Source organism: Zonotrichia leucophrys, chromosome 1A, assembly GCF_028769735.1.
Source record: "Zonotrichia leucophrys gambelii isolate GWCS_2022_RI chromosome 1A, RI_Zleu_2.0, whole genome shotgun sequence".
NCBI lineage: Eukaryota > Metazoa > Chordata > Aves > Passeriformes > Passerellidae > Zonotrichia > Zonotrichia leucophrys.
The window spans coordinates 14,449,229-14,473,791 of NC_088170.1; the positions used below are offsets into that span (position 1 = coordinate 14,449,229).

At 45.3% G+C, this 24,563-nt stretch overlaps 1 long non-coding RNA gene across 1 annotated transcript; it reads right to left on the reverse strand.

The window, feature by feature from the left end:
- Positions 1-3,945: 3,945 nt before the first annotated feature.
- Positions 3,946-6,824, reverse strand: LOC135456679 (uncharacterized). Its single transcript, XR_010442589.1, has 3 exons — positions 6,639-6,824; positions 6,378-6,527; positions 3,946-5,782 (listed from the first exon to the last, which is right to left on the reverse strand). It is a non-coding gene; the product is annotated as an uncharacterized LOC135456679 (long non-coding RNA).
- Between the last annotated feature and the right edge of the window lie 17,739 nt (positions 6,825-24,563).

The window sequence follows — 24,563 nt, forward strand, 5'->3', positions numbered from 1 at the left end:
AGGAATCTTCAGTGATAAAACATTTTTGTTTTTCAAGGCATGCATCAGATTTGGAAGCATATTTTAGCTTTCAAAAGTGTCATTTTCTCCCTCAGTTGCTCACAGTTTCCCTCACACACAGGATTATTTTAGCAGCCCCAAATACGTGTATCTGCATGTGCAAACTTCAGCAGCACGTTAAAGAGACACTGCCCAAAACTCTTTAGTCCTCATGAAGTGAAACTCAGTGTCTGACATGGAAAGTTTGTTTTAGCTTAAGCTCCAATAATTCAATCCATCTGCCACAGAGACCTAATAAAACTCCTTTTGCTGGACTGGTTTTCTCTAAGGCTTCCCTTCATCTGAACGGGTCTCTGGGGTTGCTTTTCCTGGCCACATTTGCTGTACACAAACAGCATCCATACTCAGGACCTGGTGTTTCCCAACAAAATCATCCTTGTGAAACCCAGGAGGGTTTTTTCTCTCACCTGCTCATGTGATATGCCTTCAGAACATCATCTCTGGTGTCCCAGTGCCCAACCCACATCTGCAGGGCTCTGTGAAGCTGGAGAGATGTACACATTTTCCCAAGGGAGCAAAGAGCACTTGAGCCAGCACACCAAGGAAACAGCTGAGAGAGGGTTCCTGTGCACACAGAACAGCACAGGCGTGTCCCCACCTGTCTGAGGGCTTCCCTCAAAGCCCACTAAAGAGCTCAGTGTACTCCTTCACTCACAAGGGTTTTTTGGGGTCTCAGTTGCCCAAGCCTGGCCTGCAGTAGAAACCTCATTTTTTCCCAAAGGCACCTGTACCCTCCACTGACTGATTCCTCACTGGGTGAAAAACACTTTGTCCTTTCCCTGGCATTCAGTCCTGAGAAAACTAATCCAGCCTGGGCAGCAGCCTTCTCCAAATCCAAGGGCTTTCCATCTGCATGGAAAGCAGCTGTGTTCAAGAGCTTTCCATTCCATGCCACCATGTCAAATGAAGGTGTTTCCACCCCCTAGCCCCCACCTCCATTTCAATGTGGCAGGGAAATAGGGATGAGAAGGTGAAGCAGCCTCCAGACAGGGCTGTTCTGCTGGCACAGGGAGCTGAGAGAGGCCCTGCTGCCACAGCATCACAGTGCCATTGAGTAGTCTGGGTTGGAAGGGACCTTAAAGATCATCCAGTTCCACCCCCTGCCATGGGCAGGGACACCTTCCACATCCCAGATTGCTCTTACAGTTCCATCCAGCTCCTTGGATACATCCAGGATGGGGCAGCCACAGCTTCTCTAGGCAGATTTCACACACCTGTGTGGCCAAAATCCTTTCATTAACATTCAGCAAATGAAAGCAGATGCCAAATAGGAGAGGGACACTCAGCTGGGTGGATTTCAGAGTGTGATGTGTTCTCTCAACAATCACTTGACTTGTGGGACAATACAGAATGCCAAAGGTGTGACGAACACCCCAATCCATTAAAATTGGTGATGGCAATTTGGTGATGGTTTTTTCAGCAATACAAACATGGGGAAGATGTCCTAACCTTCTGCTCAGGGTGACAGCACTCCAGGCTGTGTTCTGCCAGCTTTATTTATCCTGATTTTGATGGGAACAATCAGGGACTGGAGCAATAGATGCTGCAGGTCGATGACAGAGTCTGGCACACAGGGGTGACCAGACAGTTACAATTTCTCCTCACTGAGCTGATAGAAGTAGCTCAGATATCTCTGCTAAGCTCCCATTTATGGGATGGTTTGGCTGAACACCCTCTGCTTCATCACATTGCTTTCTAGCAGCTACTGCAAAGATGGGAGTTTCATCTTTGGATGGTGTCACACAGCACTGCTTTCTAGCAGCTACTGCAAAGATGAGAGTTTCCCAGTGGGGAAAAGTTGATTACAATAAAATCAGCTGCATCTTGCCATTAATTTCATGGCTGTAGGATTTGAACAAAGAAAATCTCTAGAAGTCTTTGAGTATTTTGATTCCATGAAGAGCATGCAACCAGAAAAAGACTTTGCTCAAGAAAAGTATCTGTAAACAAAAGGGAGCTCAGCTAAAACTGGAAGATGTGAATCTGAACAAACTCAGCACACCCAGTATCTGCCAGTCTGATTTGTAGGCAGGAAGTTCCAAAATGATTGCTGTTTGGGCAAGAACCAGAAGTTTGGGCTCATTTCTGAGCTAGATAATCGATATGGGCTGAGGCCAAACCCCACAGCTTTTCTAAGGCTAGGCTATTTCTTGCTTCATATTATTAGGCACAAGAGACAGAGCTGACTTGGATTTACAGAATCTTGGCTCAGACACAGTTAACATTAGCATGACTACTGAGGATGAGTGTATTCTCAGTTAAGACCCCTTCAGGAATTGGCTTTTTCATGGAATTTCAAAAGCCCAGTGGAGGTGCAGCATTCATTTCCACCACAGCATCACTGGGGTGTTGCGTGGGGGGGTATAGGATTACATCCAGGGTACACTGGGGTTTTAGAGTTTTTCCTTATTTCAGCCGTAAAGCTGAACCAGGCCAGGCAAATCCTGGAACTGCTGCCCCCTCTGCATCCATGCTGCTCCTGCCTGTGGTCAGGCTTTCCAGCATCAGGAGCTGCAGAGGTTTCCATCAGACACCCGAGTTCCTGCAGAGAAAACCTTTCCAAAGTGGTTTTCCCTGTGCTGCACTGCTGAAATGCTGCTGACTGGAGAGAGCTGGATGCAGTGCAGACACACCACAAATTTGAAGGGAAGAATAACTCCTCCCAATAAAAACTCCAAGGGGAATCAAGGCAGTGGTTTTGGCAGCAGCCAGGATAAAAAGCATCATTTTCTCTGGGAGGGTTGTCTGGAGAGTTTTTGGATGGCTCTGAGAACAGTTTTCCACCTTATCCAAAAGATGGCACTGTGAACATTGCAGCCAGTCTCTGCTCCTGCCTGGGTCTGGCCCTGCTCAGCTCCAGAGGGCTGAGCTCACAGCCCATCCTGCTGTGGCACCTAGCTTTTTACAGCATTTCCATAGCTGATTGTCTCTGTCCCAGAAAAAGAGTACATCAGAGCCTGACTTGGCTCAGGCAGTGTTTGATTTCTCTAAAATCCAATTCCTAAGGTTTTGGAGAAGCTGTGTGTTTTAAAGTGAATTAGGAGACAGGGAGAAACAGGAGAGGGATGAGGGGGAGAGGGGATGAGAAGCTGTGAGAAGGAGCAGGTGAGAGCACAGGGGCTGGATTTGTGTCAGGAGTGGGAGAGGAGAGGAAAGCAAGGGAAGGAAGGAAGGTGACAGGGTCCCTCCTTTGCTCACCATGGGAATTACCTGGCTTAACACCTGGAGGGGACATCTGTGGCTGCCCAGAGCAGGATGGACCTTCCACTTGGCCAGTCCAGCTCCAGCCTCACTCACACTGCCTCCCAATAGAGACCTTTGTGGAGAGACATGATAATAATGCATCAGATTTTTAGGCAAGCACAGGAACATCACACAGGAGTGCTGGACAGGAAGTGAGAAATTTTGCATTAGCTTGAAACTACAGAAGTTTAATTATACTTACATGCCTTTCAGTCCAATTTGTGGACTTTATGACGACCCCAGAGGGTTGTTGGTTTGAGTTTAATTGACCTATTTGCAATCGAGCCAGTTCATTCCCACAGCTGGGGACACTTTTTTCACAGATTCCAATTCAGTGATTCAAGCTTCTAAGGCCAAAGGGACCATTAGATCATGTAGTCTGGCCTCTTGCAGATGGACTTTCCTCCAGACATTCTTCTGAGCTGCACAAGATGTGCCTGGCAAAAGCCTGCATCCCAAAAAGAAGCTCAGCCTGGACCAGTGTTCCCAGGGATAGGCAATGCACCATTTCCCTTAATCACTTGTTCCTGTGGGCAATCACTCATTTGGAGATTTCAGTGTAAGCATCATCAGGATCTTGGTCACCCAAGACATCACCTGATGCAAAAATGTTTAATGAACAGTGCCTGATAGACTGTTATTTCTTCCTGTCTTTCTTTCTCCTATTATTTCTTTAAAGCAAAATTTTTAAAACATAAATTGGATTATGAAGTACTTAGGAGATGTTAATTTTGCTGAGTGGTCTGATTAGCTCCACATCCAGACAGAGCAGACTGAACAGCAGGAGTCATCAGTTGTTCTCTCATCTTTAACTCATATTTTTGTGAAAACTCTAGACCTTCTGAGCAATGGCATGTACAGCAGGCAGTTTTTTAGTTACCCTTTAGAAGCTGTGACTGGGAAATGCCCTGGTAGGACACACAGATGGCTCTTTCCACATGCTGCTTGGCAGATGTGCAGGAAAATTACACTGGAAAGTTGGCTCTCAGCTGGCCTTTGCAGCGAGGTGCTAAATGCATGGGCTGTAACACTTTGTGATGACATGCTTTGGGTTGTTGGCCTGTTTTTTATCAAGTTTCTTTGCCAAATTACAAACCCAGTTGCTGGTTGGAAGCTCAAAATCTCACGTCTTACCAGAAAGCAAGGGGTGAACTGAAGAGACCTGCCTGGGATGTGGTGCTGCCCTCTAGGGTGCAGCTCTGCCTGTGGGCACAAGCAAAGCTCTCCCAGGTCTAACAATACCTCCTCAGCCCCTCCAAGCTCCCTTTAACCCTTGTTCCTCTTGCTTTAACCCCTGGCCTCCTTCCCCACTCCCAACTCTTCTCCATTTCTTTTTTCTGCAGCTCTCTGTCCAGGACAACCCCTTCCCTCACAGCCATGAGCTGAGGGAGAGGAGGATTTTCTTCTTCACTGATGCCCAGCTAACTGGGGAGCAGATGCCATGAAATAACTTTTAATAAGGCAGAACACTCACATGTCAATGTGGGACATAGGGAAACACAGCCAGGTCTGCACACTCAGACATTGGGCTTCTCTTCACACTGCAGTCAAACTCACTCCCCACAAATGCAAGCATTGCAACAGCCCTGCAACGTGTCCAAAAGTCTGTCCAGGGAGCTAGCAGAATCCTCTCTTCCCAAAACTGAAGCCTTCAGTGCACGCATAGTGTATGTAGGGCTGGGCCATGAATGTTAGAAGCACTTTAAGTCTTTGCAGCCTGCCTGGGCACTAGGGCTGTGCCATAGACAAGGGACTCCTTCTCTGTTGCGCTTCCTCTCCTGCCAGAACCAAGGCATGCTGCTGCTTTCCAGGGATTCAGGCAATTTGGGGAGTTCTGGCTGACCTTTGATGCTATTTAGGCCAGGCTGGATGGAGCTGTGAGCAGCCTGGTCCAGGGGAAGCTGTCCCTGCCTGTAGCACGGGGTTGGAACTGGAGAATCTTTAAGGTGCCTCCAACCCAACCCATTTTTGATTCCATGATTCTGTGATTCCATGATTATTCTTATTACAGTTATTTGACCAAGAGAAGCAAGAAACCGGGCTCATAAAAAAATTTGAGGGCAAGACACATCACACCTGCTGGCCACAGGACAGTGAAACCCTCATGTGGCAGTCTCAGCCAAAGGTTAGGTCTCAGCTTCTCAGCAGAAATGAGCAATGCTGTCACTAAAAGAAACTGCAAAGGGAATTTTAAATTAAATTGGGATTTTAAAATTTAACAGCATTTAAATTTTAACTAGTCCAGCTCTCGGCAAAATGAATGCAGTCTTTCTGTTCCAGTGTGGAATGGGCCAGATCCTGCAGCTGTACTCAGTGGCCCTCTCTGCTGGAATCAGAGGGACTTAATTGATTTGTAGCAGCTGAGGGTCTGCCAGCTCAGGCTCTCTCCTGGAAACACACCACTGCAATCTGGCTGGCAGTGCAGCCTTGATGTTTCATTAATTCACAAGAAAGCTCCTGCCAGGCCAGACACATGTGGCTGAAAAAAAAAAAAAAAAAAAAAAAAAGAAAATTACTCAAAAACTTGTTATCATCTGTCATGTTATTGAAGCTAATTTAAAAAACACTTCCCAGGCTCCCAATCTCAAAGGATGTTGTTTTTCTCTCTGTGTGCCTGTGTTAGGAAACCACCAGTCTGGCTGTGTTTTCAGGCTCTGTTTCTCTCAGGAGGGCGAGGGCAGGGAGTCAGCGAGGGGGAAAGGGAAAGACCCTTCATGCACTGCCAGCACAGACCCATTCCCCACACTTGGGCTTTGTCCTTCAGAGTTTGAAATGACTCATTGATAAAGGTTACCACTGCTTCCTTTGGGAGATATTTAGCAGCCCCTTCAGGCTTCAGTGTTGGGATGTTTTTCTTGATAGTCAGCCTAGACATTGCTTTGCTGTGTTTCCTCCCATTGCCCCTGGTTACACCTCATCCCACCCTAAACAATTCCTTTTCCCCTCCTTGTGTTGATACTGTGCATATCAGAAAAGGAGGGGGTGACTGACACAGGGATAACACAGAAACATGTTTTCAGTCCAGCCTGCACCATAATTTCCAGCCAGAGTTGGAGCCACAGATTACTACTTACCCATCATCTTTTGGACAAAGAATGAGGACAAAATGACATCAGGGCTGTCTCAAGGATTTAACCATCTTCCACCTGCTGTCCATTCCCTTCAGGTACCATCACCACCTCTGGGAACTGGGCTTCTTGGTCCTTGCTCTTTTTAGTGGCTCACTGTAAAAATTGAGCGTAACAAAAGCTAAAAGATCCCTCTGGATGAGGCAGCATATGGGAAAAAAAGGATTTAATGGCAGCATTATATCATAACCACAATCTGAAAAGTACTTGAAACTTGTGTTTATTGACTTCTCTGCCGCAGTAACAGCCTGGCAAAACAAAAGGCAAGAAAAGCTGACAAATGCAGGGATACAAATGCAGTGCAAAGCAAAGCACAGCCAACAGCTTTACTGATGAGAGATGCACTTTTCCTTCCTGCTTTATAGCAACTGTGCAGCTCCCTCTGTGCTGCTGAAGTGCAGCACAGATTTTTGGCTTATCAATTAAAGTTGTTTCCAAAGCTGTGCTTTGAATATCTCCAGAAGCTTTGGGGTAAAACCTCACCCTTCCCAGGTCTTTTGGCTTCCTTATGTGATAGACCCAGGATTTAAAGGCACTGCTCAAAATGCAAACAAAAATGTTGACTTTGTTTTTGGCAAAGACACAGCAAAGAGAAGTTAAGTCATTAGCCTGACACTGCTGCACTGTGATATTCTCTGTAAAAGGCATCACCTGCAGAACTGGGATGGGCAGGGAAGGAGGAGAGAACTCACCTGATGTGCTGGTGTGACCCACAAACACAGATTTTGGAGGAAAAAACTCCAGAAACACCTATCCATTAATATTTCTGCACATAATGCCTTACAGCATCAAATCAGGTCACCAGAACGGGTTAATTTTGGGGAAAGATTCAAATGCAATCAGCCTGGGAGAAAGCTGCACCTCAGAGGCAGGAGATGGGAACTGTTTTGTCTCTTCATACATGACTTCAGCAAACTTTCTCCTCAGATTTTTGGGTCACTGAAAGCTTTGAGCTGCTTGGGCTTTGTTGCTGCCATCTGGGTGGTTCAGTAGAATGTAAAAATCAGAGAGGTCAATACCACACCTCTGGGGAAGGGCAGGAATGCTGCCTGCATCCTTCAGCGCCGAGGGGAAGCACAGGCAGGAATCACACACCTCCCTGGCCTCCTGCAGGGCAGCAATCCTCCATCCAGGGTAGATCCTCAAAGCTGAGGGACTAAATTGTTCAAGTCTGTGGAAAAAAACAGTTTCTGCAGAAAGAACTGGAGCAAGGTTTTCTTGCTGACAGCAGGGTTGAGGCAGAAGCACAGCTTTCCATATCTGGATTAAAACTAGGCATTTAGAGTCTGGATTTAAATTTCATAACACTCTCATAATGAGGGAAATCAAAAGGGCCTTTGGGATCTCAGCACTCCTGGGTTTACAGGGAGCTGGGATCTAAAAATTTGCTTTGAAAGCCAGGCTCTAGACAGGATAAACATATTCCTGGGGACAGATCTGATTAGGTGAGCTCCTCTGAAGGGGAGCCATGGTATAAATAGAGCTGTGGTTGGCCTTTCTGACTCAGCTAATCTGATCATTACCTCCTGCTGGCCTCGAGGTCACCCTATCTGCCCAGCTCTGCTGACCCCTTGGAATATCCCAGCAGCTCCCACTCCAGCAGGTAACTTGCCAGGGGCTTATAAAACCAAAGAAGAAAGCAAATTGAGAGAGGGAAAGCACCCTGCAAAATCTTTTCAAAATCCCTTCCTTCCTCATGCAAAATGGATGTTGCTTCTGAAGAACTCTCAAGGGAAAATCACTGACCTATGTAGCAATGGTTTCTTTTAAACATTGCATACAGGCATGTGTACATAGAAAAGTATAAATTAAACAGACCTCAGTGTGCATCAATGCAAATGTGGAATTACTGAGCAATGCTTGTGATGAGAACAATTAAAATAAACTTTATTATTAAAATACACTTAACAGTCTATGCTGATAAGTTCGACAGCCTCTGGTGTTGCCACAGAGCCAAATTTCTTCCTTTCTTGAAGAAATTATTGTTTTGCAAAAGATTAAAAAAAAAAAAAGTCAAAAACTCAAGGCCAGATAATCTCTTCCTGTTTAGGAAAGTGGTTCTGGAAGCTAGAACAAGTGAGGATTTGCAGCATGGAGATGTAAGATGGAGTGACACAGTAGAGCAGTGACAGATGGGGTGAGACCCTACTAAAATTATCAAAACTACACTGGAAGAAAAAAAAAAAAACCCAAGATCTCTTGTAAGTACTGGCAGTGCACACAATCAATAATTTTTATCTTGATCCCTGCTGATTTAGTTTAGCTTTTCTTTTCCTCTTAGTAATCTAACTGCTCACCGATGCCTCTGATTATTTGTTCAGTATTTGGCAGGTCAAGCAACAACAGAAATATCCCTTGTGCCACTCCTGCTGCCTAGACCCTGGCACCAAGGGTCCAGCAGATGTTCCCTCTGTGTCTGGGTCCTTGCCCTCAGACTTCTATGGGAGGCTAACTGGTATTAGAGAAGATAATGGTGTTATTTCTATTTGCATTCATTTACTGGGCATTGGACTGCACAGGACTTTGTATTTAACTCTTCAAGCTGTAAATTGATCATTACCAATAAATTCTATTGAAAAAAACAGTCAGGTGAGGACCCTGGTAGCATAAACATCACTGTCTTTTCCTGTTCTATGACCCATATTGTCCCTGCCCTCTTTTCTGGAATTTCATCAGAGCAAAAGACAAGGAGCAAAAAGAGAAATAGAGATTTTCCAAGTGTGTTGCTGACCTTGGAGAATGAAGATGGTATTACTGCAATGGGGCCTGGTTTTCACTGAGTACAAACATTCACCCACTTTTAAAAAAATCAATGGTTGCTCAAGGTGATCACCTAAATCTTAAAATGGTTTGGGTTGGAAGGGACCTTAAAGTTCATCCAGTCCCACTCCCCGCCATGGGCAGGGACACCTTTCACTATCCGAGGTTGTTCAGAGCCCCATCCAGCCTGGCCTTGGACACTGCCAGGGATGGGGCAGCCACAGCTTCTCTGGGCAGAATACCAAGGCATTGACTATCACTGGTCTCTTTCTACACAGAAAGGACCTAAATTGTTAAAAAATGGCATTCAGGTAACATTCTGAAGTTCAAGACTTTACATTTTCCTCTCTGCAGTGGGAATAAAGAAATTAAGTGTGTCCCAAATTTAGCCACTGTACCCAAGAAGTTGTGCCAACAAATTGATATTTTCATTACCTTGCAGTCTTTAACTGTGTTTCTGGTAGTGTGCAAAAGGCTGAAACCAGGAGATATTAGAAAAAGTCTTCCCTGTGAGGGTGGTGAGGCCCTGGCACAGGGTGCCCAGAGCAGCTGTGGCTGCCCCAGCCCTGGCAGTGCCCAAGGCCAGGCTGGATGGGTCTCTGAGCAAGCTGGGATAGTGGAAGGTGTCCCTGCCCTTGGCAGGGGATGGAAATGAGGTGATGTTTAAAGTCCCTTCCAGCCCAGGCCATTCTGTGATTCCATAACAGGAATTCCATAACAGCTGCATGAAGATGCACCAAGGAAGCAAAAAATGTAATTCCTGAACCACTGAGGAGACAATTCTGTGATGCAATTACTGCTAAAGCACTCAAAAGGGACAATCCAAACTTTGGAGTGGTCAAGGCCAACACAACTTTTCACTGCTTCCTGTGGGCTTTTGCACCTTAGCAATGTTCCTGATAAAAAGGAGAATGCTGTGTTCTCCTTCTAATTCAGCTTCCATAAGGCCTTGTAAGATTGAAAACAGTGTTAAGTCACTCTGATCCCAGGTGTCCCTCCAAAACTTCATTCAACCAAGCTGGAATTGTCTGTTTAGTCACAAGAAAAGGTGTAAGACACAGCTGGGTTGACAAATTTGTCAAAATGTCTTGGCCAAGAATCACTGGAATCCCAAAAATGACGTGAGATTACAAGAAGTTTGGTGGTTTTTTCTATGCTTGCAGCAAGTGCAGTGCCCTGCCTGGGAATTCATGGAAGTCTAAGGAAGAACCTTTGCTGTGGAAGGATGAGGGCTAAAGGAGCAGTGTGGTTTTCAAGAGAGACTCAGAGGTTTATCCCTGGCAGCTCTTTGCACTGTCACCTTCAAAAGATTACACAAGGCATCAGACCAATAATACCTCAGACACAGGGGTAGTAGAGAGGCCTAATTAATCACAGCCTTGAAGTTTCAAATCCAGACAAGGGAGGTGAAAATCAGTATTATGTCAATAATTTGGGCCCTCTAGCTGATTATGTTCAGGATCAGATAGACAGAGTGATTTAAGAAGGACGTGTTGGCAGGTGCCCTGCAGCTGGCCTGTGACAGTTCCCTGCTGGGTACAGATATTTTTGGCAGTAAATGAGCCCTCAGGATAATTCAGAGGTTTCCCAGGCTGTGGCATGGGGAGCTGCTGTGGAATTTAGGAGCAGAGCTGTGCAAGTTGCCAGCCATGGAGAGTGGACAGCACCAAAAGCTCCTGGAGAAGAGGAAACATGGGCAGAAGTGGGAGTGGATGGAGCAGCCACAGGGTAACTCCTGGCCAAAATTATACCTTGTAGTGAGAAAATCTCATCATTAACTGTACACTGTGGAGGAGAGGCCTCTTTGATCTGTTCTAAATGCTCAGTTTAATTAAATTCCTTTTATTCTTCTTGAGAAGCAAGAATAAGCTTAACTAAAAGAGTTACCTTCTCTCCAGTGCTTTTCCTTGTATTCATCACTAAATGACAGCTCCAATCTTCGGAGCTTTGCTTCCCCATGAACACTTTTATCTGGTAATTCAAGGTCCCATTTCTAGACCTTTTCTATTTCTGCCAAACGCTTTCAATTAAAAAGATAATCAAGAATTAATACAGTATTTCAGATGTGCCAATAAGCTTGGTTTACAAGGAGTGTTGTAGTATTTGCAGAGCCTGTTTTGCAATCTGGGCTGAGCAGTACTCACACAAATTGGTTCTTAGATGTCTCTGCATTTTAAGGAAGGATTTTCACTGCCACAAATGATAGCCCACTCTTTTTTCTTTTTCCTGACTGATTTTCAGCTTTTATGAATAGCTGACTTTCGGTGTTGCTTCTTTTTTATCCCTGCTAAACTCTGATTATTTTGTGTTTATTCCAAACAGAAGAATCTGCTTGCTCTCATATTTCTATCTCATCTTTCTTTCCTAGAGACTTCTAGAAGTTTTCACAACCATCCCTAGTCCTCAGAGACCTTCAACCACTTTGTGTAATCTCCAAAAGTTCTGACTTTGCTGCTCACTCAGTTTTCCAGACCATTCATAAAAGCAGCAAAGAATACATCTGACAATGTGGATCATTAAGACACCTGCTTCTAATCCTTTGCCAGAGTGAAAATGTCTAATTTTCTCACACATTATTTTCTCTGTCTTATCTAATTCTAAGACTGAGGAGTAATTTGACTTCTGCTTAAGGTGCTTACAAGGAACCTGATAAATAATTCGCAGATATTGGTGCAATGAGATTAAATAAAAAGTGCTTTGAATAAGGAGTGCTGCATGAAAAGTTGTCTCTGATGATTCTCATCTTATGTTAATATTGTCTATTCTTCTTATGCTCCTAATGCCAATTTGCATTAGACCTTAAAATGACAATATTTTGGAACATAAAGACAGCCTGCTGATATTTTTGATCTCTGTATTTCATCACAATATGCCCATCCAAACTGTTCAGTTATTTTTTCTTTATTAGAATAGCAATCTTAAGGATGTACCTGGGAAGAATAACTGGATTTCAATAGAAAATAAATTCCATTGTGTACAACAAGGGAAAACACAATTATCTTTACCTGTTAAAGCAGGAGATCTATTCTAGGAATAAACCTGCTGGGACTGATATTTCAAACAGATAATTTCTGTACATTCATGAAACCACCTTTCAAAGCTGTCTGCAAAAAAAACCCAAACCCCAAACTGCTGTTCTCTGGTGTTTAGTAGGGCTGTAAATTCAAGAGGCTTTGACTACAGTGAATCTTTCTGAAATAATCTGATTTCAAGCAAGTCAATTCATTAAGTGCTGAGTCCCTTAGGTGAAAGTGGAAGTGACCAAACCAACACACGCAGGAGAGAAGTTTGCAAGCAGAAGAAAGAGGGCAGCAAAAGGACACCTGATGTTCATCCAGGCTGGTTTCAGCTCGGGTTCTCTGTGACCAGGGCAGCCCCATGTGACACAGAGCTGTCCTGCGTGGGACACTGCCCAGAACAACCCTCCGTGCTGCTGCTTTGGCTCTGGAATAACGAGGGCATCTCTAAAGCTGCAGTGATTAGGGGTAAAATCACCACCCTGCTGGAATTGTGATTCTGAGGGGGAGGAAGGCTGATGTGCTTGTGATTAAAATGAAAAATGTACAGATGCTTCCCCTCCTCTGGCAAATGCAGCAGAGGCAGTGGATCCCATGAGACTCTGGGAGTACCTGCAGCACAGTGAGTCCCTGCAGCAGCTGAGTGTCCCCAGGCAGGCAGCTCCCAGGGCTGCAGTGAAACTCCACCAAGTCAGAAAAGATCCCTCATCTAGAAGGATGCCAGTGCCTCATTTTGGAGGGGTTCCCACGTGCATGACTGATTTCCCCATCATCAGTTTCTCTGTCACTTGCCCCATTCTTGCTCCTGGTGTCAGCAGAGGGGTTGGGTGGTCACCCAAGGGAAAGGGCCATGTGGTCCTGGTTTATGGCCTCCTTAAAAGGACAGGAACAGGGATGAATTGGAAAGATGCAAACATCAGCCTAATAGATGGATCAGCTTCATCACTCTGCAGGCCTAGCAAAGGCCCATCCCTCTGCTAATGACAGCAAAGGGATTCCTACAGGGGTAATTACTCAGCAGCACATTTAGAAGGCGGCTTGTTCCACTTGAGTTTTTAATTACTGATAAAAAGGGAGAAATTAGGATATTTTAATGAACCTCCAGATGTCAACAAGTCGGTCTAATAAGTTGGATGTGGAAGATAACAATTTACAGTTATAATTTGTCATCTCAGAGGCTCCCACAAGATCCAGTCATGCTGTGTGATAGCCCAGCTCCCACATTCAGCAACTCAAGAGGAGAGGGGGATTTGTGTCTGCATTAGGGCCCTCCTGCTCCCTTTCATCCACACACACATCACTCAGTCCAAGACCAGGTCTTTCATGGACTGTTTTTTTACCTTGGGAATGAAATTATCTTTACTGTTGACTTCTGTTCCCTTTGCTGTGACCTTACCCACCTTTGAACCCAGGTGGGTTCAAAGCCTCCACAGAAATAGAGAAGGCCCAAAGGGCTGTAACCAAATACCTTTCAGCACACCTTTCTCACAAATATGTAACCAGCTAAAAGGCAGACATCCCATCCAAACTGTTCATACAGATTTTCTCTGGCTGCATGGAGAATGATAACTCCACTGGGAAAATCATCCAGTCAGCCCTAGGCACCTATTTTTGGCCAGGATGAATCATCTTCCAGAAACCCCTCTCTTTTCACTGGCTACCAAAAGAGCTCAGACTGAGACTAAAACTGATATTTTTATGCCTGATGTAAAATGAAGGAAGTCTTACTCTAAATCATTGTATCATTATGTTTCAATCCAAACAATATATTGTTAAATTTTCATGGAGTAAACCAAACAATTTGTCACACAGTCAAACAGAGAGAATGGTAATGATCCTGATAATTAAATGGGAAGGGTAACTTATTCTAGAAATGCCAGTTAAAAAGTAGGAATTATCAAGGCCTAGGGCCTGCTCAGGAAAACTAGGTGCCAATCTTAAACCTCAGTAAAGGAAGCCAGATGTTGGTGCTGTGCTCTCACTCCCTCATTGCAAACACAGTAAAAGCTCTGAGTCTACCTTCTGCATTTCCTTCCTATTCCTCTGGCTTGGTATGTAGTGTAGTAAACAAAGATGATCTTTGCATACAAGACAAAGTTCTCAATATGTCATATTTGTATGACTTCTTGGTGCCCCTTCAGGATCTTGAGTCAATAAATCAGTGCTGTGAGGTTTTGGCTTCTCTCTGATTTGCTGCCTTATGCAAAAAAAAAGAATTGTTTTTCCAAAATTATTTGTCAGCTTTGAGTTGAGCATGCCAAAAAGGTGTGGGGAGTGAAGTCAGAGCACACAGCTTTTATAAGTGAGCACATCCTGGGCAGGAGGCTCTGTTCTGCATGGACAGTGCAGCCAGAATAGGCATCACCTGTGCACAGAGGGGATGGGAAAAGGAGAGCCCAAGCACTGATCCCTGCTGGCTTAGGCAATCAACACACACACTCCACGTGTCTTGAGCCAGATCTTAGAAGCCTTCCAAGGCTGCTGCACCCTTCTTGGCAGGAGCCCACCTGCATGCAGCTCCCAGCTCTGGGAGGTCTGCAGACTCCCTCTGCCTTGGAGGGGCTGCCTTAAAACCTTGTGTTGCTTCACAAAAGGAGTAGTGACAATGACTAAAACCCCTCAGAAATGGAACCTTGGCTCCAATAATTCATTTCACAACCTCCTGCCCTCTCTTTCTGGCAAGTAAAGGGAAGTTAAGCGGAGCAGCATCTCCTCTCCTCTCCTCTCCTCTCCTCTCCTCTCCTCTCCTCTCCTCTCCTCTCCTCTCCTCTCCTCTCCTCTCCTCTCCTCTCCTCTCCTCTCCTCTCCTCTCCTCTCCTCTCCTCTCCTCTCCTCTCCTCTCCTCTCCTCTCCTCTCCTCTCCTCTCCTCTCCTCTCCTCTCCTCTCCTCTCCTCTCCTCTCCTCTCCTCTCCTCTCCTCTCCTCTCCTCTCCTCTCCTCTCCTCTCCTCTCCTCTCCTCTCCTCTCCTCCAGCCATCCCCAGTCATCTTTTTTCTGCCTACCTGATCTCAGACTAATTTAAAAAACAGTCTTTGCAAGTGCCTCTGGACTATCACCAAACTTAAAGTGAGTTTTCAAGAGAAGGACCCAAAAAAATTCAATGTATATTCCAGTAGCAAATTCCCATGACTTTGGGTGAATTCTCTTGATGGAGTGATCTGGCAGGGTTCATTTCTGACAGCAGAGGTGTGCGCTGGTTTATACCAGCTGAAAGTTTCATCCTGCCTTTGTTTCCCAAATGAATGCTGAACTTCCAGAAAATAATGACATTAACAGGTTGTGCAGCTGCAGCCTTCTGCTCCTGACAGAGAGGCAGGAGGGAAATCAATCCCACTTTCCTCCCTTCCCAACAGAGTCCAGTCCCACTGGTGGTACAGAGATGGGAATCTTTGGGGAGCCTTTACTCTCATTAGCTTCTCCATAACTGGGAAGAAGTTGTGTTACTTGAACATTTTTGTTACATTTGAAGCAAAAATGGACAGATCTTGTTGATTCAGCAATAATTACACAAAAATACAGAGCAATGAGTTAGTAGAAAATAGGTGCCCATGGTAACAACTCAGTATTTAATAATACTCATCATGAGACTCAGCAGGACTAAAGATAGATGATTTTTCTCTGAAATTAAAGCAGCTCTGAAATTTAGAGCAGATTAGAGACAATGTCTACCCATTTCTTCCAGATGCTTAAGGAGACTGCAAAATTCTAGGAGAAAAAGAGAAAATCACTGTACAGTGACTCTTCTGCTTCTTTTTAATTAAATTTGCAAACAGAGGAGGATCAAATAGGAATCTGGCCTCTGATTTATTTATCTAATTGGAACCTGTACTCTGCTACATTGAAAAACCACCATATACAGGCTTGTTTCTAGCCAAGGATTTCCTTCTAGCAGGAGATCCTTGGATTGGGAAGAATTATGTGCTTCACACCTCTTTGTACAGCCCCATGGAAAGGAGGAGCATCTCAGTGTGGGGAAGGATGTGCATGTATGGATGCAAAATCCCAGAGAACACTCAGAAGAGCCAAATAGACTCCATATCATTAGGATAAAATAAATCATGCCATTTTGCTCACAGATTACAGTGGGGACACAGAGTATTCAAACAGGCTGTAGATACTCATAGCCTTTTCTTGCTACCTGCTTGGCAGGAGATATATGTGGAATTATCTCTAGCTGGACTATGCACCACAGTGCTCAATCTAGCCAGAAAAATGCTCTAATTTATTGAAACAGCGCAGTTGGATGACATGGAAACTAATCCAGCTAGTGATGCCAAAGCTGCCTGGAACAAATCACATTTCACTGCACCTCAGCCCATCCCTCCAGCATTCAGGAACAATCTCAGCACTATTAAAACATGCTGGAAAAGCAGCATTTGAAACTGAAGCTCCCCTGTTCTCCCACAGAACAGAACTAATTAAGAGAAGGCAATGTAGCCCCATCCTTGCAATGAGACTGTGCCACCGCTGCCAGCAGGGACAGCAGGACTGTCACCTCTCCCTTTCCTGGGGGCAGCCTCTCTTGGCACAGGCTGTGCCATGGATCCCCTAAACCCAAGCACTTTCTGGGACACTGCAGAGCACAGCTCTCATGGATGAAGCTGCACTGGTTTCTCTGGAAGAAACAGCTGTGCCAAGAGCTGAGACTGAGCAGTTCTGTCTCCACAAACCTGAGCTGGCAGCACTCTGTGTTGGTGTGGGTGCTCTGCCTTAAGAACCCAGTGGAAGAGGGCAGGATGCAGGTGCTGGAATACTCAGGGAAAAGCCCTCCTGAGACTGGCAGAGCTCATAGATTCTCAGGAAGAATTTCTCTTCTTCATTTTTTCATTTCTTCATTGGAAGGGGCTGCCCAGGGAGATGGTAGAATCAGAACCTCTGGAGGGGTTTAAGACTGGAGGTGGCACTCAGTGCTCTGGGCTGGGTGACAAGGTGGGGATCAGTCACAGGCTGGAGTTGGTGATCTGGGAGGTCTTTTCCAACCTGAATGCTTCTGTGATTCTGGGCAATCTGGGCAGACTCCCTCCTGCACCACTCAGGTGTCTTCCCACTACAATCTACTGCATTTCTATAACCTCAAGGAGTCTTTTGGTTCCTTCTCCACATCCCAGATAGAGAAGAACCAGCTAGCTTTGGAAAACACAGCCCTGCAGATGGGCAATATTATTTTATAAGGGCTTTCAAGCACTGGGACATTCTGCCCTGTCGGAACCCAGGAAATTCCTCTGGCTGCCCTGGAAGACTCGAGCCCCTCCCAGGGGGCTCCGAGACCTTGGCACAGAGCCCAAGAGCCCTGTGCCTTTGATTTAGCCCTTGGAAAAAACAACTACCAACCTTATATGAAGAACAACAAGCCATGACAGTTTAAGTAGAATGATAGTGAATTTATCACAGGGTGAAAAAGTAGATTTTGGGGTTTTTAGAATGGGGGTTCAGGGGGCAAGATGGAGGAATCTGGGCATGACCAGCCTTTCTCCTTCTTGGCCTCCATCTTCTGCTGTGATGTTGGCACTTTTAAATTGGTTTGGAGTAGAAGCTCACTGTCTAACATAGGTGATAGGTATTGGAAAGTAACTGTAAACATTGTACACGCAGTTTTTAGTATAAAAAGAAAACACCACCCTGAGGGCAGGCAGAGTGCCTGGACTGTCCTGCTGAGTGGACCTGGGCGGGACAGGAGAAAGAATTTTATAGATAAGATACAATAAACAACATTGAGACAGAGAACTGAAGAGCTCTGACTCCAACTGCTAGGCTGGGAAAAGAGACTTTCTAATGTATCTCGGGGTCACTCTGACCAGCGAGAGTCCCAAGACTGCCCATGCCCACTGAAATAACAATTTGAGAGCTTCTTTTCCAGCTCCCTGAGCATATGCAATGTCCTAAAGAGGCATCAAAACTGAAAAACTGGACAAGGGGAGGGAAGGAGAGGAGGAATGAAAGATCAGGCACTCACTGTGATCCAGAGAAGCCCACAACAGGCACTGGGTGTTTTGACCTCAGATTTTCTCCATCCTACGCCATCTAAATTGGGCCAACTCTAGGGATGTTTTCTGGCCTTCACCTCCTCCTGCCAGCTCATCTCACAGGGTGGTGCCTTTATCATGTGCTTCAGCTCTAGTTATCAAGGTGACACAACAGGCTGAGCATCACCTTCAGCCACACCACAAGCCTTCAACCACCTTCAACCATCAGCCACAAGCACATTTAAACCAGCAGCTGGAAGGGCTGCCCTGTGACTGCCACCAAAGCATGTGCTGTTTCAGTTCTAGGTGACCTCAATGCCACCACTTGGGAGGGGCAGGAGGGAGCTGCCCAAGGTGCATTCACAAGAGGGTTTGCCCTTGATAGAAATGCTGTAAATTTGGGAATAAACATTTGTAGGAATGTTCTGTGGTGTATCCAGCTCAGCTTTGGGTGAAACCTGCAGCAGTGCCAAAGGGTCTGGGTATGACCAAACCAGAGAAATCATGGAGACAAAGTAAATTCCCTGTGCTTCCACCAGAGCAAACCACACTGCACTTGATTTAGTGAAGTGTTGCAGGTGAGGGCTGACACAATCATCCCTCTTCTTGTGCTCCCAGGCTCCCCTGCACAGGGTGTCCTGCTGAACCAAATCACTGCATGTCTGCAGGGTCCTGCAGCAATCCTGGTTTTACAGGATGAGCATGGCTCGATGTTCCTCAGTGCTGCATTTCCCCATTTGCAGTGGGGATTTTATAGGCTCGGACTCTGACTGAGGACACGATGTTCTGGCCCAAAAGGATGTGTGTGACAAGGCATTTAGAGTGAGACTGCATCTGCTCTTCCGGGGAGACATGAGCCTAATAGGTAATCTACTTGATTTATGTACCATGAAGCATGATTAGAGTAGGGGTAAGATCCTCATTCGTTACCTAATTTCCTTGAAATGATGAACCTAGAGTGTTTGTTATGAGATCCCAAACAAAGAGTAAAAGGACATTTTCAAGGTTGGCACTAAGCTTGTGTTTAGAAAACCCTTTTTGTTCCTCCTCAGATGTATGACAATGCTGTGGAATTTTATTTATCTTTCTAAGCAAAATTTTTTTGTATTACTTAATCCCCTTTGCTTCAGGTGCTTTAAAAACAAGCATAATTTAAACTTCACAAAGGCCTTATGCCCTGGATTCAAATGGGTAATCTGAGACAAATGGACAGATAAATAATTTCGGTGAGAGGCTGAGCTTGCTCTCAGCTGCCCTTGCCCTGCTTTACCCACACCTCTCCTGCCTGGGGTTACCTGTTCCCCTCGTCTGCCGGGACCCTGGGCTCCCCACAGCCCCCCGGCACCTTTGCCCATCTTTACCCTCACCAGTCTCTGGCACCCTGCCCTCCTTGACTCTCCACCTTGAGCCCTGTGTCCCCCACCATGCACACACAGGGGGAAGGGGAAACAAAGATTTAAAACCTCAGGGGCACACTTTAAATAAGTGCTTTCCCAGCTGTGGAGAAGCTTTGTGCAAGGGATGTTTAGGACCTGATACACATTCTGCTGAAGTCTCACCTTGTCTTAAACAAAGCCTGGATTAGGTCCTAATCCCTGTCTTGTGCAGATATTTCTCAAGAGCAATTAGTGACAGGTTATCCCAGACACACCTTGAAAGAATAGGGAGAGCAAAGGTAAATAATATCTATTAAAGGAGGGCAAGGAAATGTTGGGAGATCATTCAGATGTCCTTCCCCTTTTCAAAAACAAACTGTCAGAGGAAAGTAGTAATTGGGAAATGAGGTGCACTCCATATCTGAAAAGATGGTATGTATAAATAAACACAAATCAAATACAATATTCATTTAGAATTATTCTCTCTCGCTCTCCTACCAACTTCAAAGGAAATATTTCTTTTTATAACAATAAATATATATTTTTGTTCAATGAGGAGATTTTTAAAAAGAGTTTAACAGTTCCTATGCAAGTACTATTTTATTTTCTTAGGCTATAAATTATAAATCTTCAAAACCTACTCTTCTGGTCTCTTGCCTACTCCTCAAGCAAGGTGAAGCAGCATCTGTCCTCTGAAGCCAGCAGGACATCACAAGAGGATAAGATCTCATTACACTGAGTTTGAATTTACACTTTTGTGTACAAACTGCTGCTTTGTAGTATTCAGAGCTGCTTCAGAGCCACACAGCCACTGTCTGAAATCCCCTGCCCATGAGGAAGAATTGGAAAACATTTCATGGCAAGGGAACCCATTGTGTTGTCTATCTGGGTGGTCACCCTGGCAATTGCTTGGGACTATGAAGAGAAAGAATGGAAAGCAGTAGATTTTTGTAGCTGCTTTCAAATGTTTCACCATCCACAGCCAAGATTTACCCAATTATCCTCCAAAGTTTCAGCAATACAGCCTGAGATCAAGGTATTTTCCTTAGGGGGAATGTGTTCAGTAGATACATAATCCTGCCTTTTGCCCAGGCTCTGCAGGAAAGGCACAAAATGAGGATCAGGAGACATGAGGTTAAGGGGATGGCACACACCACATGGAAGGAAGGGCTCCTTCTGCTGTGTCTGATGAAGCACCCCTCACTCACGGGATGGATCAGGAAAGGGTTGATTGGTGAGGTTGTGGCACATGCTGTATCTGCTGCTGCTGCCTGATCAGCTGGAGCTGGCTGCAGGTGTGAAAAATCAGATTTGGACTGAATGACAGCGAAGCTACACTGTTTCTGTTGCATTGTTGGTGTCTTTGCTCTGGGCTTTTCTTCCTTCTTGCCAGCTTTGGCAGCTGCGCCACAGAATCACAGAGTGGCTTGGACTGGGAGAGACCTCTGGTCACAAGATTTAATGACCCTCTATGAAGTGTTAGTACAAATCACAGAACCACGAAATTTTTTGGGTTGGAAGGGACTTCTGGAGCTGCTCCTGTCCACCCCCCTGCCCAGGCAGGGTCACCTGGAGCAGGTGACACAGGAATGTGTCCAGGTTCCTGGGTTTGGAATGTCCTCAGAGAGGGAGACTCCAGCCCCTCCCTGGGCAGCTGTTCCAGGGCTCTGCCACCCTCAATGTACATAAGTTCTTCCTCATGTTGAGGTGGAACTTCTTGTGTTTAGTTTGTGGCCATTGCTCCTCATCCTGTCTCAGGGCACCACTGGAAAGAATCCAGCACCCTGACACCCACCCTTGAGATATTTTTATGTCTTGATGAGATCAGTACACAGCCCTTCACACTGCCAGTGCAGGGCAGGATTTACAGCCAGTAATGCCCACAGAAGTGAGGAGTGGAAGGATGAGATGAGGGCACCTTCTCATGCTCCCTACAGCCCTCCAGACCAGAACTCAGATCATGCACAACTTGCCACCTCTGCTGCTGGCCAGTCCTCAGCACTCTATGTTGTCTCTTCCAGCCCTCATAACACCTCAATTCAGGACTGCCAGGGAGACTGGAAAAGCCCCAGCCATGATTTATGTGGGACTGGGACAAGTCAGGGTCAGGGAATTTATCTAAGCTACCCCAAGTTTGACTGGCTGCCCTACAGACTGAAATACTGCCCAGTCTCCCAGAGCTTCATCACTGCTCACCACCTTTTATTAAAGGTTCAATCCTCATAGGAGCAATCTGGATCCCTTCTCTCTCTATCCTCTAGGATAAAGAATAAAAGGGCAAACCCACAAGCTATCTGTGAATCATACCAGTGCATTTGTACTGACGGCATTTGCAATATTCTCTTGATAATAAACATTCAAACTCATCTGTGTGACTGACATATTTATGGAAATTCAGGCCTGTATAAAAATCAGTCAGGGCCAAAGTTTACTGGATAATTGTCCCAAAACAAACAACTTACTCAGTGCTATGGAAATGTGATGTAACCTGCTCATTTGGTGATCTCTGTGAATTAGTTGCCCTTCACCCCACCCTCACTGAGACATTGTTTATCCTCAGTAGAATTACTACACAGCTGGTATTATTTGTTATCTCTCTGGACACTCTCTGCAGAGGCACTTACAAATGAAAGGGCACAGAGACTCAAGTACCATCATCAGTTTTCAGAGGAAACTCATCCTGCCACTTCTCAGGCTTCCCTTTGATTTGTGGAGAAAAGCAGAGGCTCGAGGAAGATCTGCAACTGAGGAGCCACAGGTTTCACACATACTGAAGTTTAAATGATTTTGCAAACTAGAAAGGCAAAGCCCCATGATTAAAACAGGTGATGGTATCACAGCATCATTTACTTTGAATTTTAAGTTTTGGTTTATGCATCTGGCCATAAACTAAAATATGAGAAGTTCCACCTCAACATAAGGAAGAACTTTTTACACTGAGGGTGGCAGAGCCCTGGAACAGCTGCCCAGGGAGGGCCTGGAGTCTCCCTCTCTGGGGACATTCCAACCCCACCTGGACACACTCCTGTGTCACCTGCCTGGGCAGAGGGTTGGGCTGGGTGATCTCCAGAGGTCCCTTCCAACCCAAAAATTCTGTGATTCTGTGATTTGTACTAACACTTCACAGAGGGCCATTAAATCTTGTGCAGCAGGGTGTTGTGAAAACAATGAAATGACAGCACATGGGACCACAGCACTGACTGCCTTTCAGGGGGAATCACTGGGTCTGCAGCACAGCTAACTGAGAACAATCAAGATTTTTCTTGCTGAAAGATGAACTCTGTTTAGAGACTGTAAGACAGTAAAACATAAAGCTCCTAAGTGAGAGAAGTTAAAGAAGACAAAATTAATTGTTTTCAATAAGAGGAAATCAGTCAATTATTTCCAATCCCGGCTCTCAGGCTCTGTTCCTGTGAGTGTAGAGAACATCCCACAGCCTTCACACCTCCTGCCTTGTGTCATGTCAGGCTGCCTCTGGTTTGCAGCCAGCACCTCTCACTGTTGTTCTTGTGATTCCACAGGCTGAGGAAACAGCAGCTCTTTATCTCTTTAGTCACCATGAGCCAGCACAATCCCCTCCCCATGGTCACTAGGGCAGGGCTGCATGGTTGTAGTTTCAAATTTGGCAATCTTGTACAACTCCAAAAGAACTCTTTCCAAAGTCAAGATAGACTGAGCCCACCTTTCCAAAGTGTATTTCATAATTAGAGGAATGGAAAAAACCTCCTTTCTGTCTGGTTTCTACCCTGCAGCCATCTGATATGCTTGTGCTCAGCACACACAGCAACAGCAGAGGGGAAGGCAAGGACAACACAGCACCCTGAAACCCCAATGGCAGCAAAGGAATCAGAGTCATTTACGTGCTGTGTTTGCCTGCCTGCTGTTCCACAGGCTGCAGTTCAGTTCCTTCCGGACAAAGGGACGCCAAAAATAAAGTTTCCTTATGATGGAAGAAGGCACCAATGTCATCCTATTGCAAATGCATGCCCAAGTAAGACAGAAAAGGACACAGCCAAAGAGCAAAGGAACTCAAATCCTACATTTTGAAAGTCAAAAGAGGCATGGAAAAGAAAATGAACCAACTTTCTGTTGTTTGAGTCATATTGATTCCCTTCAAGAGACTATGAAAAATAAACTAACCAAGTTTTTTGCCATTAATTCACTCAATCACCATAAATATAGAGTGGATCAATGATTTCAGAGGGCTCCTCTGTCTTTATCACTAGTCAGCACAGTGACCTGACAAGGGGGTTGCCCTGAAACTTCCACCCATGGGATTTCCAGTGTGCACACAGGCACCAGCCTTACACACCTCTCCATAAACCATTTCCAAATCACATTCTGGTGAGAAATGTGATGCAAATCAAAACATTTTGGAGGCAGAGATGGCAACCCAGAGCTGGAAGAGATTGAGATCCACACACTTTGTAAGGAGTCAGTAATGTCCCACAGGAAGTGGAAGGATCGAGTATCTGGGTAAAGATTTGGTAAGGAACAAGGCATGGGAGTTAGCTGGGAAATTTAGTACAGGATCCAGCTAGCAGAGGTAGGAACTCACTGGTTAAAAATACTGGAAAACACTTGGAGGATACTGGAGCTTGCCAGCAAAGCCTGGTCCAGGCATGACCCACATACATGGAGAGTTGAATGAGACTGGGTGGAGGGCAGAGCTCTAATTCCTCAGGGATCTAAACTGAGGTTGTACAGGACATCCTAATTCTGGCTTTTGTCAGTTTTTGCTCACAGTTTTGCATCATGAACAATCTCTTGCTGTTGCTTTTTCTGTACGCAGTCATTTTTCATTTAAGTGAGGAGTGAAGTGTAATTTACCCCTACTGAACTCAGAGAATATATTTTCATTTAAAGCTCTTTCACAAGAAGTTTTGTGCACCTGTTCCACACTGTCCTGAGTAACCTTCCACTGTAACATTGTCAAGGGCTGGGCTTGACTGCTAGAATGTGTTGGGATATTTCAGCAATAAAATTTGGAACAGAATCTTCATTTCCTTCATTAGT